Below are 15,371 nucleotides of genomic sequence, written 5' to 3' on the forward strand. Positions count from 1 at the left end.
CCCTCCCCTCCCCTCCCCTCCCCTTCTCTTCTCTTCTCTTCTGATTCAAGCCAATCCAGCCCCAGTGAGGTTACCATCTAAATCCCTTGGATTCATTCACAACTCCCCATGTCCTTTGCCAACAGCTAATGTGAGATGCCATTATTTCTCCCCTGAATGGCTTGATAGTTTCCTAACTCACCTACCCACATCAGTCTTACCTTTCTCTAATTTTGATAAATACAAATTCATACCTGTTCATCAGCCTACTGCTCCCTTAGAATGAAGCCAGTCTGGACATGGCTTACAAGGCCCTGAACGACTTATGTGACCATTCACCTCTCTAAGCTCATTCCAGTTCTTCTCTCCTTCGTTCTCTTGTGTCTCTTATCCACCTGCAATGGCTTTCCTTCAGTTTCTTGACTCCGCCAGGCCCTATCTGCCCCAGGGCCTTTTTACATGCCATTTCCTCTGCTGAGAACACTCTTTTTTCCTCCTTGCCCTCTTAGAGATGACATCCTCACACCACTGGGCTGGGTCAGGATGTCCTGTTACAAGTTTTCACTTCACTTCGTATTTCTCTATCAAACCAGTTACCAGAATAGAAATTGTAGCAGTATCTTAAGTGCTTGAATATCCAATGTAATGCTGATATGTTGAAATATTTTTTTCTTTTCTTCTTTTTTGTGTGCGTTTGTTGCAAAAAAGTGTCTTTTTACCCATCCTTGATGCAGGGGTGACTCTTTCCAGGTCACGATGAAAATGTACCTCCTTCCCTCTACTTTCTCTCCACTGCATGCAGACCAGGCAAATCTTTCCAAAGACCAAGAGCATCCTACCCTTGACATAGGCGAACCATGTTTTCTGTTGGAAATGGTTTGGGAGCAGGTCTAATAGGGACCCAACCTTTTCCTTATGGGCCAAGTTCTATTGGAAGAGACACAGGGGCTTTGAGCTAAAACATTGAGGCTGAGGCGGGGAAGTTAGGACAGCTGGGGCGGGGGCAGATTTGTGATACGAAGGAGAAGATTCTGGGCCTGAGGACTCCATGTGCCCTCCATGTGTGGGATGTGATCCTGACCAGCTCTCTGAGAGTGGATCTGCTGCTAGGAGGCATCTGGCAAATGGACAGACTGGAAAGACCACTGGGAGAGCAGCAAGCCTACCTACCAGCCTCCATATGAGTGGCAATTCCAAGACACCTGCATTTGAACTACTCCCCAGCCCCCATCGGAGGACAGCTCCAGGGCATCTGTAAATCTAAGGGGATCTCTGGAACCCTAATGGAGACTAATGAAGAGTTAACGTTCTAAAAAGTCTATCCGAGCATTCTGGAGCATTTTAAGCTTTTCTAGAGCTCAACCTATTGTATAATTTAGTAATGCTGCCTTTAATGGCTGCATGTCTTTCAATTCCACCCCAGTGGATTGTGACTTCCAAGAAAGCTAGACTGTCTGCATCCTGATTTCTACTGTATACCCACACAGGACACAGTAACTGCACGCAACCTTGTTGAATGTTTCCATAATGAAAATGGGGAGACTGGATCACATATGGTTTTTTTTTTGGTGATGTTAGCCCTCAGAAGTGACCCTGATTTTAAAAGAATCAGACTTAGGACCCCCATACAAACATCAGTTAAAATGAGAGTTCTCTGGCTGAGTCAGGAATGGGCCTCAGCGTCTCAGAAGGTCCTTTACTTTCCCTGCTCCTTCCCTGATGCATCCCCCACCTGGAATTCCTGGGACATCATCCAATACCCCCAGGACTGGATCATCTATTAACAAGCCTGCTTTGCAGTTGCATAAAGCTTTCCAGTTACAACATGCTTTCTAATATATTATTCTTACTAACTTGGTGACCTCAAAATACATCCTGTTCTAAGACTCTGGAATTAGTGTGGCAGTGAGCTAAGAAACTTGTAAGCTCTAAGAATCTTCAGGATGAGCCAATTTTCTTGATGCCTGAGGCTAGAATTCCTGGCCCCCAAAACAGCTTCCTTAGTACACGGCCATGAGCTGATTCTGGTATTTCAATGAAGCAAGGAAAAGTTGCCCAGGGCTGTGGCCTGTCTCACACCAGGTGGTCAGAAAAGGTTGACTTAGCCAATTCCTGCTTTGGACAGGGAAGTTCGCCTGGCTTCCTTGATTAGTGATTGCATTTGACAGCCTAGCCTTATCTTAATTCCCCAGCCCTCTCTTACTTAAATCTTAGGAATGGGAGCAGGAACCCCATTCTGCCAAGTCTGGGCTCTGTCTGCACTTTTCTCCACTGCCTTAATCATACCACTGTCTGTCACATTTTCCAGACCCCAAGCAAATCTCCCTGACGCCAGCAAGACCAAAATCTTCGGCTTTCCCTGCTCCTGCATTTATTCTTCATCACTGGCCTTCAGACTCAGGGGACTGTCCCCACTGTGTGAAGACGGCATGGTTTAGATTGCATTTCCTAACATGCTGGGACCAGATCTTCAGCATCATGCCAGCCCCTTATGACAGACGTGTGAATTAGCTTCTATCCAAGGGGCCGTGATCTGTAAGAAATTAAGGGGGATAAGAGCTAATCATGTGTCGTAGGAGAACACATTTTATGTTGCAAATAGGACTCCTGGCTCTAAGAGTGGACCAACCTCTTCTGCCCCCTCTCCGCTGACTGAGAGCAGCGCCCAGAGCCTTGGTTCTAAAATACGTAGATGCTTAGAAAGGGGCCTAAAGTCCCCACACTGTAAGAGAAACTGACATCCACATCATCATAAGCAAAGATGGTTATGATATGAGACCTCAATTTAGCATCTGATGGACCTGAAAAGTATCACCTGTGCTTTCTTAATGAAAACCATTTATGTTGCCCTCTGTGCTCTGAAAATATGTCTCTCTGACAACAGATATAATGTGATTGATGTCCATGAGAACATTCTATAGGCCCTAATTGCTCTGATTGAAAACAATGACTTTCAAAGTCTTTGAGTGAGGGAAATATTGTCTCCATCAACCGCCAGAGCCTTTTCCGACATATTGCCTGCCTTTTTCCTCCCCACTCACACCTTTTCTCCAGATGAATTACCCCATTACACCGATGGGAAATTCAAGCTTATGGCTGGCAAGTTGTGAAACCAGCAACTTAGCTCACATCTGCTGGCTTCCAAAGGATATGGCTTTTTGCAATCTCCTGGAAAGGATTGTCTATATAATCCTTTTTCCACCAAGCTTCTACCAAGTTTTATTTTTTTCTTTTCCATTTGTTTCAGCCTCCCCACTTACTTCTCAAACGCCTTCCCCGTATCACCTCAACAGTAGGCCACATTTTCCCCTCCGTCGTTCCTATTTCGCAATGGCAGAAATAACCATAGAAAAAGGAAAATTGATTGGAGAGGGTTGGAATGTGCACATGATGGTCTTTATTCTCTATCAACTGCACTAAATATTCAACGATACCAGGGGTTTTTCAGACAAGTACCCTCATCTAAATTTGTTCATCATAAAACAATTTCCTAATTTCCTGGGGGAACGTTACTCTTTGGGGGACTAATACTCCACGTTAGGTTTCTTGTACAATAAAATCTCATTAAATTTGGCTCAAGCCACTGGGAAAGTGTCGTAATGTTCCTGCATTGGGAGAAATGGAGAAATGACTTTTTAAAAAGCATCTATGAAGAGCTAATATGCTAAGCCAGTAATAGTGTAAACAAGGGACCTGTTTGACCTACTTTAAGGAACAAATATTTAAAGAACCATGGTATAATGCATCGTTTAGGTGTTAAACACAGTGCTTCTCAGGCAGGTATCATTCAAATTAAGATACTCAAAGTTTTGCCAGATCTTGAACCACATATACTGCTTTATTAATATTTTTCTTTAGGGGCGCCTGGGTGGCGCAGTCGGTTAAGCGTCCGACTTCAGCCAGGTCACGATCTCGCGGTCCGTGAGTTCGAGCCCCGCGTCAGGCTCTGGGCTGATGGCTCGGAGCCTGGAGCCTGTTTCCGATTCTGTGTCTCCCTCTCTCTCTGCCCCTCCCCTGTTCATGCTCTGTCTCTCTCTATCCCAAAAATAAATTAAAAAAAGTTGAAAAAAAAATTAAAAAAAAAATATTTTTCTTTATACCTCCTCTCTCCTTTTCACATACATGAATATATCTCTAAAAGGAAATTTGTATCCCCAGATAAATAGAAAACAAGACTCAGTCCATAAGTAAAAGCTACCAGTCAACATTAACTCAAAGGAGACAGTACAAGCTACCAAGTTCTGGCTAATACTGGCTGCAGAGGCTCTCCGCCTGAGACTGGCTAGGGCTGCACAGTGTTGATCAAATAATAATCCTGCATTGGGTCTTCCTCCTTTAGGGAATCAGAATGTTATCTATTATATTCTGATATTCATATTCTGATACTATCATTCTCTCCTTTAGGGATTTGCAAATGGAATTTGCTATGTGATTTTGTATCATTTAGCACACTCTGCCCTTTCTAACCTTAAATCATCTTAAATAACCTTAAATAACCTTAAATAAGCATACGAGGGGTATGCTTCTATCACCCTGAGAAATCCAGTGAGTCTCCCTCCCTCATTTATTCCTCACACTCTCTCTATAAGCAGGATCATCAAATCTTCACGTAAATAGTTTCTATCTAGTAAATTTGTAGATTTGAGTGTCACAAAATTCCGTTCCTTTCATGACCTCCCTAATCCAGATTCTTACTACTTTGCGGTGACCTTCTGAGACTTCCCCCTTCTGGTCAGCCCATTAGTTCTGTGCTTCACTATAAACAACCTGAAGCCAAAAAGTTTTGGGGGATTCCCAGGCTCAATTCTGAATTGGGCGGCTCCTCTCAGAAACAAAGCAGGTCAGCTCACCGTGCAACTGCTCCGTGCCGTCACTCAATACATAAATCTCTAACCACTGGGATCCTTGCAATAAGAACTGAAATCTCTAGTGATTTCCTCATTCTGGAAACCTCTTACTCATTAAAAAAAAAATTTTTTTTTTACATTTATTCATTTTTGAGAGACAGAGACAGAGCACAAGCAGGGGAGGTGCAGAGAAAGAGAGAGGGAGACACAGAATCCGAAGCAGGCTCCAGGCCCTGAGCTGTCAGCACAGAGCCCGACAAGGGGCTCGAACTCATAAACGGTGGCGAGATCATGACCTGAGCTACCCAGGCGCCCTGCCTCTTACTCATTTTAAAGGAGCCTGGGACCCCTTCTGCCAGTGAGGCTGGATTTCTTTCTCACCCACTTACTCCTGCAAATGATGTAAACTCCTGTAGTGATGTAACGGGAACTGGTTGCTGGGCAGAATTTCCAGGGTGGCATGGAGAACAAGGAATGACAAGGTAGGGAGGGAAGTGCATGGACAGGATCTCATTTTCACAAAGCAACACCCAAAATCAGTATTCACCTATGTGTGAAATAATGGTGAACTTGTAAGTAGTTACTTAGATGTGCTTATTTCTGTATTTAACTGAATCATCCTTTGGAATCTCTAAATGTGGAGGGTAGAAAACTGAAAACTTTCCAGTCAGTGGACTATTTTGATATCCAGTCTCTCCGGTGTATAAACACCCCCACCCTAATTTAGCATGGTCTCTTTGGGAGTAACTAGACTGTGAATTGAGTCTGTCCTCCTCCCCATCTCCTTCCAAGATGGTGCCTGGTGAGGTTTTCCCTGGAGGCTCTGGCTCACAAGGGACACTGAGCACAGGTAGCCCATCCGGGTCCTTCTCCACGGTGCTCTGGCTGACAAGTTTTGCCCCACTTGTTACTGGACACAAGCTTGTTCTCTGCTGAAGTTCCTGCTTGAAGGGAAGCTCCATGATGGCAGGGATTTGGGTCTATTTGTCTCATGGTTCCCTCTCCAAGACCCAGAGCTGCGTCAGGCACACAACTGGTGCATGAGAATCCCTTCTTGAATGAACTAATGACTATAATTGGTTCCTCCTCTCCTTCTGGCCCTGAGCCACACTGTTGCCATTGAGGCCCCAGCCATGGTGCCCTACCTGCCCAGTCCCAGGCCTGTGCTAGCCCACAGGCCTTTCGGTATGTCACATCTCCTTGGGGGCCTACACAGAAATTTTCCTCTTCCAGAAGACCTAGACCCAGAACCATATACAAAAAGGATCTGTGAAGAATGTTATTTCCTGGCTCTCTTTCTATAAAGCAAAGAAGAGCTTCCAAGTGCTGAGTGGTAACGTTGAGTCAGTAAGTGAAAAGCCGCAAGCCCTGCTTAACTGTTTAGGAAGATGTTTCTCTCTTGCCAAAGACTATTGTCTTTCTGTAGGTTCAGAGATCCTCCTTTTTGTATGTCATAACAGAACACTCGTCTGGCTCTTCCAGTTCTTTCTGTAGGGAACATAATTCTTTCCCTGTTAGAAGGGATGTTAGCAAAGGGATGCTTCTAACGGAAAAGGAGATTGGTTGTGCTCAAGGCAATGCAAAAAAGAAAGACATTATTTTCCCAAATGAATTAGCCAACAGCTTGTGTATCTGTGGACGTATCGTTTTCATGAATATACAGCAAGGTCTGAGAGAATAAGCACCACATTATCAACATTTTTCCTGTGTCGGGGGCCGAGTAGGGTGGGCTTAGCATCCAGAACAGTAATTGTTCTGCACATCTTTGTTGTGGGAACGGCTAAAATGAACATTGTTACTTTCATTTTTAATTTTTTAAAAAATATTTATTTATTTTTGAGTGAGAGAGAGAGAGAGAGAGAGAGAGAGACAGAGGATCTGAAGCAGGCTCCGCGCTGAGAGCAGAGAGCCTGACACAGGGCTTGAACCTCACAAACCGAGAGATCATGACCTGAGCTGAGGTCTGACCCTTAACCAACTGAGCCACCCAGGCTCCCCAAACACTGTTCCCTTCAAACTCAAGATCTTGATACGTTGGACAAGCGTTACAAGAATGACAACGATAAAATAAGCTGCTTGAATCTTCAGAGGTTTACGTGTCTGTGTGTTTATGGGTTTGCTCTGCACAGTACTTGGAGCTCTGAGGTGCAGGACGATCACTGGGGGACGGAAAAAACCCCAGAGAACTGACACCGATTGTCCTGGGTGGGGACCCGGCTGGTCCTTACGCACCGTGGACACTGAGAACCACATCCAGCATGGATGGCAGTCACAGTGACCTCTTGACAAGAAGTCCTCCTGTGGAGGCAAGCTTGAGGGAGAGACTCTGAGATTGAGGCTTATGACCTTATCTGTCCCACCCCGCACCCCCAAAGAGAGGCTGCAAACACCCCCTTTGCGCCAACAATAAGCAACACATTGCCAGGGCTGCCTGCTTTCAGTGAAAGTGACTGATTGTTCCTTTCACAAACCTTTCTTAGATACCTACATGATGTGTGGGGCACCCCCATAGCGTGGATCCTGTGGGAATGTCCATAGCAGGGTGCAGGTGGGTGTGGCGGGGGTCGGGGGGGTGAGGGTGTGTGTGCTGATGTCTTCGAAGAAGCTGGAGTAATTTGCAATACACCCCAAGGAGCCTTCTGGGATGAGTTTTCAGGCATACAGATTTGGAGCATGAGCTAGAGAGTTGGGGTGATTACAGCACAGTTCTGTCACTTGATGTCCACGTGGAGGGGTATGCAAGGAAGAGGGAGCCCAGAACTGGGCAGCTGTTTGATCAGAATCTCAGCACGATCTTAATATTGCAAGATCTCAGCAACGCCAACAATACCAGCATGGTCAGTGATAAAAGGAAATAGGGACAGTGGCTTTGAAACCATAAACACACAGATTTGGGAGAGGTTATGTGACAGGGGCCACCGAGAACAGCTCCTTGGAGGAAATCAGCGGCCGTGCTGTTGAGGATTCAGCGGTGTGTGCCCTCACCGTTGGCTTCGTCGTCTGTGCATCGGCAGCTTGGTACATCCCAGGGACAGGGAGCGGGGGCACGCCGACCTGCATCGGGCAGAGCTGGTCTGTGGAACTCATGTGAGACGCTATCAGGGAAACTTCTAGAAGTCACTGTTGGGAATATGAGGTGAGAACAGAGCTAGAAAAATGGTGTTTGTTTCATCATTAGTCTGATTTAGTCTTGGGCACCCCCATCCAAAAAAAAAAAATTGCACAAAATGCCAGTCACCCCTGATTAGCATAGCGCTCTGAGCGTTAACATGGCCACAACTTGAGGGCCTAGGAGAGCAGGCCAGGCAGGCTGAGAGTGGCTTCACTGAGGAAGTGGCAGAAAGTTTGCCCCCCCAGGGGGTGGGTCACGACACAATGCAGGGTTTTGGTGGAAGTTGGCTTGTCTTTGTCACAACCCAGCATTCCCCAAGGATGTCAAGGACCCTCAGACAGGGCCTGATCTCTTGGAATTCACCAGCTAGTCTGCATGTCTGCATGCGCCTTCGGGAGGTGGGGAATCTCTGGTTAGTGTGTTGTCTGAGAATGTATCTGTGGTTTCATCGGAGTAGAATTTCCAGTTACCAACTTGCATCAACAAGAAAGGAATTTGTCACCAGTTATTCTCCAAACATGAAGTTCAAAGCCCCAAATACTCGTGAAAAAAAAATCTGAGATTTCTCCTATCTCGTTTTTTGTTTTGTTTTGTTTTGTTTTTTCTTTTCTCTCTCTCTCTCTGTTTTTCCCAATGTCACTGTTTGAGTCCTTGGTGTTTTCTTACTTGTGATGGACGATTTCCCTTTAGGTCTGTGTTCTCTGTCAGCGAGGCCCAGGCCATATACTTATGGGGTGTATGGCGTAGCTCCTTTCTTTGTTGGAAAACAAAAGAAGTAAATGTGATGATGTTCAGAAGACCAAGGAATCGCTCTGCTGCCCTCCTTTTTGTGAGTTTTGCAATTTTACGTTTCAAACCCCTTTGAAAGAAAATTCAGAGCTAAAAGTAAAAACCAAAGATATCAACTTACCTTTCATCTCGGCTTCTGCACATTTGGTGATCCTTACAGCTAAGAAACCAGGGCACCATTTTGCCAAAACATGTTTTTGAATTACAAACGTATTGCAATACAACTTAGGTATATTTAACACACATAAACTATGTATTTTTGAGGTGTATTTAAAAGTGAGTAAATATTAAACAAGGTTGTAAAAACTGAAGTCTATTTTACACATGCCATTCAATAAATAAATGTTTTGCTGTGACAATGATGGAATCATTACACTATTCACAAAAACTTTACAGAATTTACCAAAATATTAATTTATCGTGATAACAGAAAAGAGGTCTGGGAATGAGACCTACAATCGGAATTGTATGATGGGTATCTCCTTTTATTTCTTTCTTTGCTTTTTTGAGACTCTTAGTATAATTTCATTTGCTGTGCCTTGGGGTCATGAAACATCATCCAAATGGCCTTCTGGTCCCCCCATCTAAGCCTTGCACCTGGGTAGCTTCGTCTTGCTTTGCCAGTGGGGCCAGTTTTGTGCACAGGGCAATGGCCAAGAGAAAAGACTTCTGCCTTCTACTCAGCTTGCTTTTCCTTCATGAAATGGCTTTGACATGGCTGGACCACAAATCGTGCCCATGGCACAAGAGAACCTGCCCCATTCTGGCCTCCTGCTGTGGAGCCCATGGGCCTCACTCAAGCTCTCTGCAGATTCTACTCATTTTCTTTTAGACCACACATGCTCTTCTCCTCAAGACTCTATACAAAATGGCAAAGGGAAGCAAGACACATAGACTCACCCTGGCATGGAAAGATCGTACAATTGGCTTGGGGCCCTAGCCTGAAAAAAATAAAAAATAAATAAAACCCCAAAAACAAAATGGGGAGGTATAAATATTACCTAAGTTTGAAAAACAACCTCCAGCACTCCCCCATCTATGGCTTCATCAGATACAGGTCTGGGGTCATCCTTGAAGAAAGACATGGTAACATTTTGGTGGGTTGATAGGAATGTTTGTAGATTAATAAATAGACCCAATAACTGTACCCTACCCATGAAATTTCCTTGAGCAAAATTCTAATAGAAATGAATCTTTTCTAGTGAAGTTTTCTGATGAAATTCCAATATGGACATCCATTCACTTGGAAATATTTATTAAAGGGGAAAATGGAACAGAGATAAGGAGGAAGACCATGTCCAAACAATGTAGGGATTTTTCAACAAAAGAGCATGAGAGGGATGCCTCAGTCCATTGAGTGTCTGGCTTGGGCTCAGGTCATGATCTCACAGTTTGTGGGTTTGAGCCTGACATCAGGTTCTGTGTTGACAGTGATGAGTCTGCTTGAGATCCTCTCTTTCTCCCTCTCTCTCTGCCCTTCCCTCACTCACACTTTCTCTTTCTCTCAAAATAAGTGAATAAACTTGAAAAAAAAAAGTACGAGGACAGGTAAGGGAAGACGAACTCAGTTGTTCCTTGGCCGTGGGTTGAATGTTCACTATAGTTGGGGGAATGAAGATGGGTATGGAGCTGGTAGGAGATGGTGCCCTGTTCTGAGGTGTGGTGACAGGCCATTGCCATATGCCAGAGCCACAGCTACATACATCATGGATTAGGGAAGGAGAGGCGAGGAAATCCCTAAGATAGATGAGGGATTGGTACCCCAACTTTTTCCATCCAGGAGCCAAGTTACTTTGTGTCTCTAGGGTACACATGGGACAGAAAGATATGCATCAAAAACTTTGGGTTAAGAGGGGTGCCTGGGTGGCTCAGTTGGTTAAGTGTCCGACTTCAGCTCAGGTCATGATCTCACAGTCCGTGAGTTCAAGCCCTGGATCAGGCTCTGTGCTGACAGCTCAGAGCCTGGAGCCTGCTTCGGATTCTGTGTCTCCTTCTCTCTCTGCCCCTCCCCTGCTTATGCTCTGTCTCTCTCTGTCTCAAAAAAAAAAAACTAAAAACAAAAAACTTTGGGTTAAGAGACCAGAAAGTCACCAGAACATAAAAAATAAGAGGCATTAATACCTCTATGAATTATCATCAGTAAAAAAGCAAACTGAACTTTCCAGATCCGCTTTGAAACTTAATGGGAGGGAGAACAAAAAGCTTAGGTAGAAATTCACTGTACAGTATGCATGAGTATTGATGTGATATATGTAGAATGGTGTCGAAAATGCCTTTATTCAGGTACCATTTTTGTCTTGTTTTGTGTACATGAAATAATACACATGGAGGTTTCATCTGTGTGTTCAAAAACTTGTTGCCATAATCTTGCCAGTTCCATGGAATCCTGCAATCTGCAATCTTTTCTTTTTTTAATGTTTATTTATTTTGAGAGAGAGAGAGAGAGAGAGAGAGAGAGAATCCTAAGAGGGCTCCATACTCAGTGCAGAGCTCGGCACAGGGCTTGATCCCATGACCATGAGATCGTGACCTGAGTCAAAAATCAGGAGTCGAACATGTAACTGACTAAGCCCCCCAGGCGTCCCTGAATCCTGTGATCTGGAACTGTGTTCTCCTACTTTGAAAATCTCAAGGACTTGAAACTTTAAAATTCCTTACAAGTCTGGATGTCTTGATAGCAAAACCCAGATTTGCCAAGGCTGGTCTGACTTTTCTGGGGACTGGGAGTAAACATGTGGGCAAGTTTGGATGACCTTGCATATGAATGCCCCACAATCTCTCTAGGGCAGGAAAACAAAAGCCTTAGAAATACTGCTTACGCTGGCCGGCCGTGCGTCAAGAACATCCTGTCTGCCTGGACTCAATCAGAAGCCTTTTCTCCATACATTCTCTGCGGGGCTCAACTGTGGTGCATCTAATGACGGTGCTGCTCACGTGTATGTTCAGTTTCCTCCCTGCAAGAGGGAAAAAGGAACCAGACCAAACGCAATTAAAAAGAGCACTGTAAAACTTTTGGCGTGGGACCTGAAAATCTGGAATCTAATCACAGCTTTGCTGCTACCTGACTGTGCACCCTGAAGCAAATTACTTCACTTCTCTGGGCCTGAGGTTGCTTACCTTTAGAATGGAGAGGCGGGGTTAGTGCTAGAGGATTCCGCCAGCTCTCACATGTTAAGATCCTTTTTAAACGTACGTTTTCATTTTTAGCTGGTGGACACCTTTCTAAAACATCAAAAATCACTGATATTCCTCTGTATCAAATTTCTCTGCATCGTCTTTTCTGATTTAAACCCTCCTCTCCCTTCGCAGAGGGACTGGCTCTTCTAAATATAGTGTTTATTATTCTTTGCATTTTTTATACTTTAATGATACATGTTTGTACCGGTAAGCAATATATGTTGCTGTTATGCATCTTTTAAACTAGATGTATATAACCATAATCTAGTCTATTCTTTTGCAGATGGAATTATTTGTTTGAAATTCTGTATTTGAGGGTCGTATATGCTGGCAGAATTTTGCTAATTTTCTTTGTTGTAAAATAGCATGTTAAGAATATATTGAGGGGTGCCTGGGTGGCTCAGTCGGTTAAGCGCCCGACTTCGGCTCAGGTCATGATCTCACAGTTTGTGGGCTTGACCCCGTGTCGGGCCCTGTGCTGACAGCTCAGAGCCTGGAGCCTGCTTCAGGTTCTGTATCTCCCTCTCTGTGCCACTCCCCTGCTCATTCTCTCTCTCTCTCTCTCTCAAAAATAAGTAAACATAAACATTTTTTAAAAGAATATATTGAATACATGTATTGATTACTCAGCTGTTCAGCATTTAAATTGCTTTCCCTTGTTTGTATTACAAACATTAATGTTTTGGTATGTGTGGTCTTGTATGAAAAGCTATATTCTTAGAGGTATACACCTAGGAATGGAACGCTAGTCAAGGTGCATGCATGTTCAGCTTCAGTAGTCCACTTTCCCGAATTCTTCTCTAAAGTGGTCGTGTCCAGTTACATTCCCACTAGGAAGATATCGGAGTGCATGTGTATAACATCAGGTCCTGCTGGGTTCTCCTGATAAGGCAATGTAGTCCTCCCTGCATACAGGTGAACATCTTGTCCAGTTTATAGGGCGACAGTGATAAGAAATGGAAAATAATGAATATGACTCATTCGTTTGACAAATCTTGAGTACCTACTGTGCACCAGGCATGAGGAAGTGCTGGGGCTCGAGAGACCTGCCTTCGTGGAACTAACCAGGCACATGTTTAGTGACGGTCTCCTTTGTACAGGGAATCCATCGCCTATTATTCTCACGTCTTTACTGCAAAAGCCATTGGAAGTAGCTGTTGGCAACTGTGTTTTACAAATGAGTAAACTGAGCCACGGAAAGGGCACATAACTAGGAGTCCAGAATGGATCAGAACCCAAGTGCGACTGCAAATGCCCCGTCTATTCTTCTATTTGGTCCTTCCCCACTGTTTGTCTGAAAGCCAGCGTGCAGGCTAGACTCACCCTGGAATCCAGTGTGAACAGGAAATATAAAGCTTTGTGCCTGCCTTTCAGATTGAGAAGGCTGGAAATCCCCGAAGAGGAAATTGTTCTTCAAAGCTCTCATATCTGGAAATATTTTGAAACTCTGGGGAAGAGTTCTTATGTCTACTCCCTTCTTCTTTTTTGTATCTTTTGAGAGGACTCATGTTTGATTATGGATGGCTGGGTTATGGTCTCTGAGAAACACTAGATACCCCTAACCCACAGAGATATGAAACTATACAGGTGCTGAATAATATTGACTTCTAAAGAGCTGGAGACTTGCCCCCGGCCCCCCCCCCCCCCCGACATCTTGAAAGTATTTTCTCTGTGTCAACTACATTTCTAATCCTAAAAGAAAGATCTTGGTGTTTGGAATATACAATGTGCCTTTTTCTCACAGCAAGGTGTACAATTAATTCCTGATGTTCTTGAATAAAATCGTGGAGCAGAAAGTATCTCCAGGATCCCCAGAGCTTTCAGGCACACAAGAACCGCGTTTATCTTTCCATTTTCAAAAGTGACCACTGCACACCCCTGCCTGCAGGAGAATGAGTAGTTAGAATTTTTTCAATTGTTTTCCCAAAGAAAAAGAGTAAATGAAGTCATCAAGCCATCTGGTCGACCTTCAGCAATCATTCACTATATTCATTTATCATATCTATGGGTAAACTGTAATAACAAAGAGCTAGCCACAGAAATACGAACCCTAGGAAAAGTTTAAGTGTGAAATGTTAAAATTTATAAAAGGAGGACACAGGAAAAGGGAATATAGCCTCCTCGTACCTCTTGCTGTCCTCGTTCTTCCTGTGTTTCTCCATCTGTCCTTTAGTCTTGGCTGTTCTGACTTTTCATGGTGACAAGTATTTTCATACTTCCCCACTCTGGGGGAAGGAGTACAGGGGGGATAAAATTTGGGGGGACCGCCTTCTCTCTAAAATCAGGCTTCTGCCTCTCAGAGGCTGAGCAACTGCCCCAAATAATAGAATTTTAGACAGACAACTGGAATTCAAACCATCAGGCTGCCACATTCCTAAATCTCCGTCCCTCTAGGTCCACTTCCCATCATAGGGACCTAACTGGTTAATTAAAAACACAAATCTTTATCAGATTAAAGCAGAGCACACAAAACCTACAAACTGACTTGTGGGAACTAGGGCAAATTTTTATAAAGTGACCCAACGTGTCCTCATCTCCTCTGAAGCTACACAGTGTCCGCATCTTCAAAGGAAACCTTATTTGCAAGCTATTAGGTAAGAAATGACCTGTGATTAGCTGGTGTCACAGTAATTCTGGATGTGGACTTCTGGTCTTTTACAAAGCGATTCTCACGTCCGCAGGGGAAGGACAGAAAGATCTGAGAACCAGGTCCAGGAATTATTCTCCAGAGTAGCCCAGCTCCAAGCCAGGTCAACTCCCAACTCATACACTGGATAGTTATGGATACGGTGAATGGAACACAGCATGTTCATGGGATAAAACAGATGGGTGGCTAACAAGGATATCCTCAATTTGTAATATTAAGAATGTCAAGGATGGATGATCAGAAGTGACATCCCATCACATTTGCCATCATCTATTGGTTAAAAGCAAGTCGCAGGTCTTGCCTACACTCGAGGAAAAGAGATTGCATACAGAGCATGAATATGGGACACCTTAGGGTCTATTTCCCCCACTGGGTGATATGAAAGGCTGCCAGCTTTCAGTATCCATAACAGGAAAGGGCTTTGCAGCCGGTCTGTGGTCAGTGCAAACAGCACTGCTGTTTGGACCATAGAGTCTGGGACCCCCTATGGTAATAGGGTATTAGAGGTAAAGTGCTGAGAAGAAAGGCCATGTGGATTTAACTTACTAATTAATTAATTAATTAATTAATATTTTAGGTATCAGAATCATAATTTTATATAATACAGTAAATAATAATGCTTTATGAATGTGCTATCTTGATTGGTCATATGATTTTTCTGGCCCAATTTCCTACAAATTCATCAAAATGTGGCAAGTTCATTTTCAATGAGTTGAAAGCAATGTCAGTAGCTCTTGGCAAATGTAAGAACCACAGTAATTTCTAATTTTGAGAAGTCTCTTTCAGCTGATGCAACCGTAATTGGAGTTGAGTGTTTTAC

General features: G+C 43.9%; 1 long non-coding RNA gene across 1 annotated transcript; it reads right to left on the bottom strand.

Annotated features, from left to right (window-relative positions):
• Positions 1-7,261: 7,261 nt before the first annotated feature.
• LOC121014213 (uncharacterized) lies at positions 7,262-12,858 on the bottom strand. Its single transcript, XR_005783111.1, has 3 exons — positions 12,636-12,858; positions 11,547-11,681; positions 7,262-9,797 (listed from the first exon to the last, which is right to left on the bottom strand). It is a non-coding gene; the product is annotated as an uncharacterized LOC121014213 (long non-coding RNA).
• Between the last annotated feature and the right edge of the window lie 2,513 nt (positions 12,859-15,371).

Source organism: Herpailurus yagouaroundi, unplaced genomic scaffold (assembly GCF_014898765.1).
Source record: "Herpailurus yagouaroundi ecotype Mexico unplaced genomic scaffold, PumYag 201, whole genome shotgun sequence".
NCBI lineage: Eukaryota > Metazoa > Chordata > Mammalia > Carnivora > Felidae > Herpailurus > Herpailurus yagouaroundi.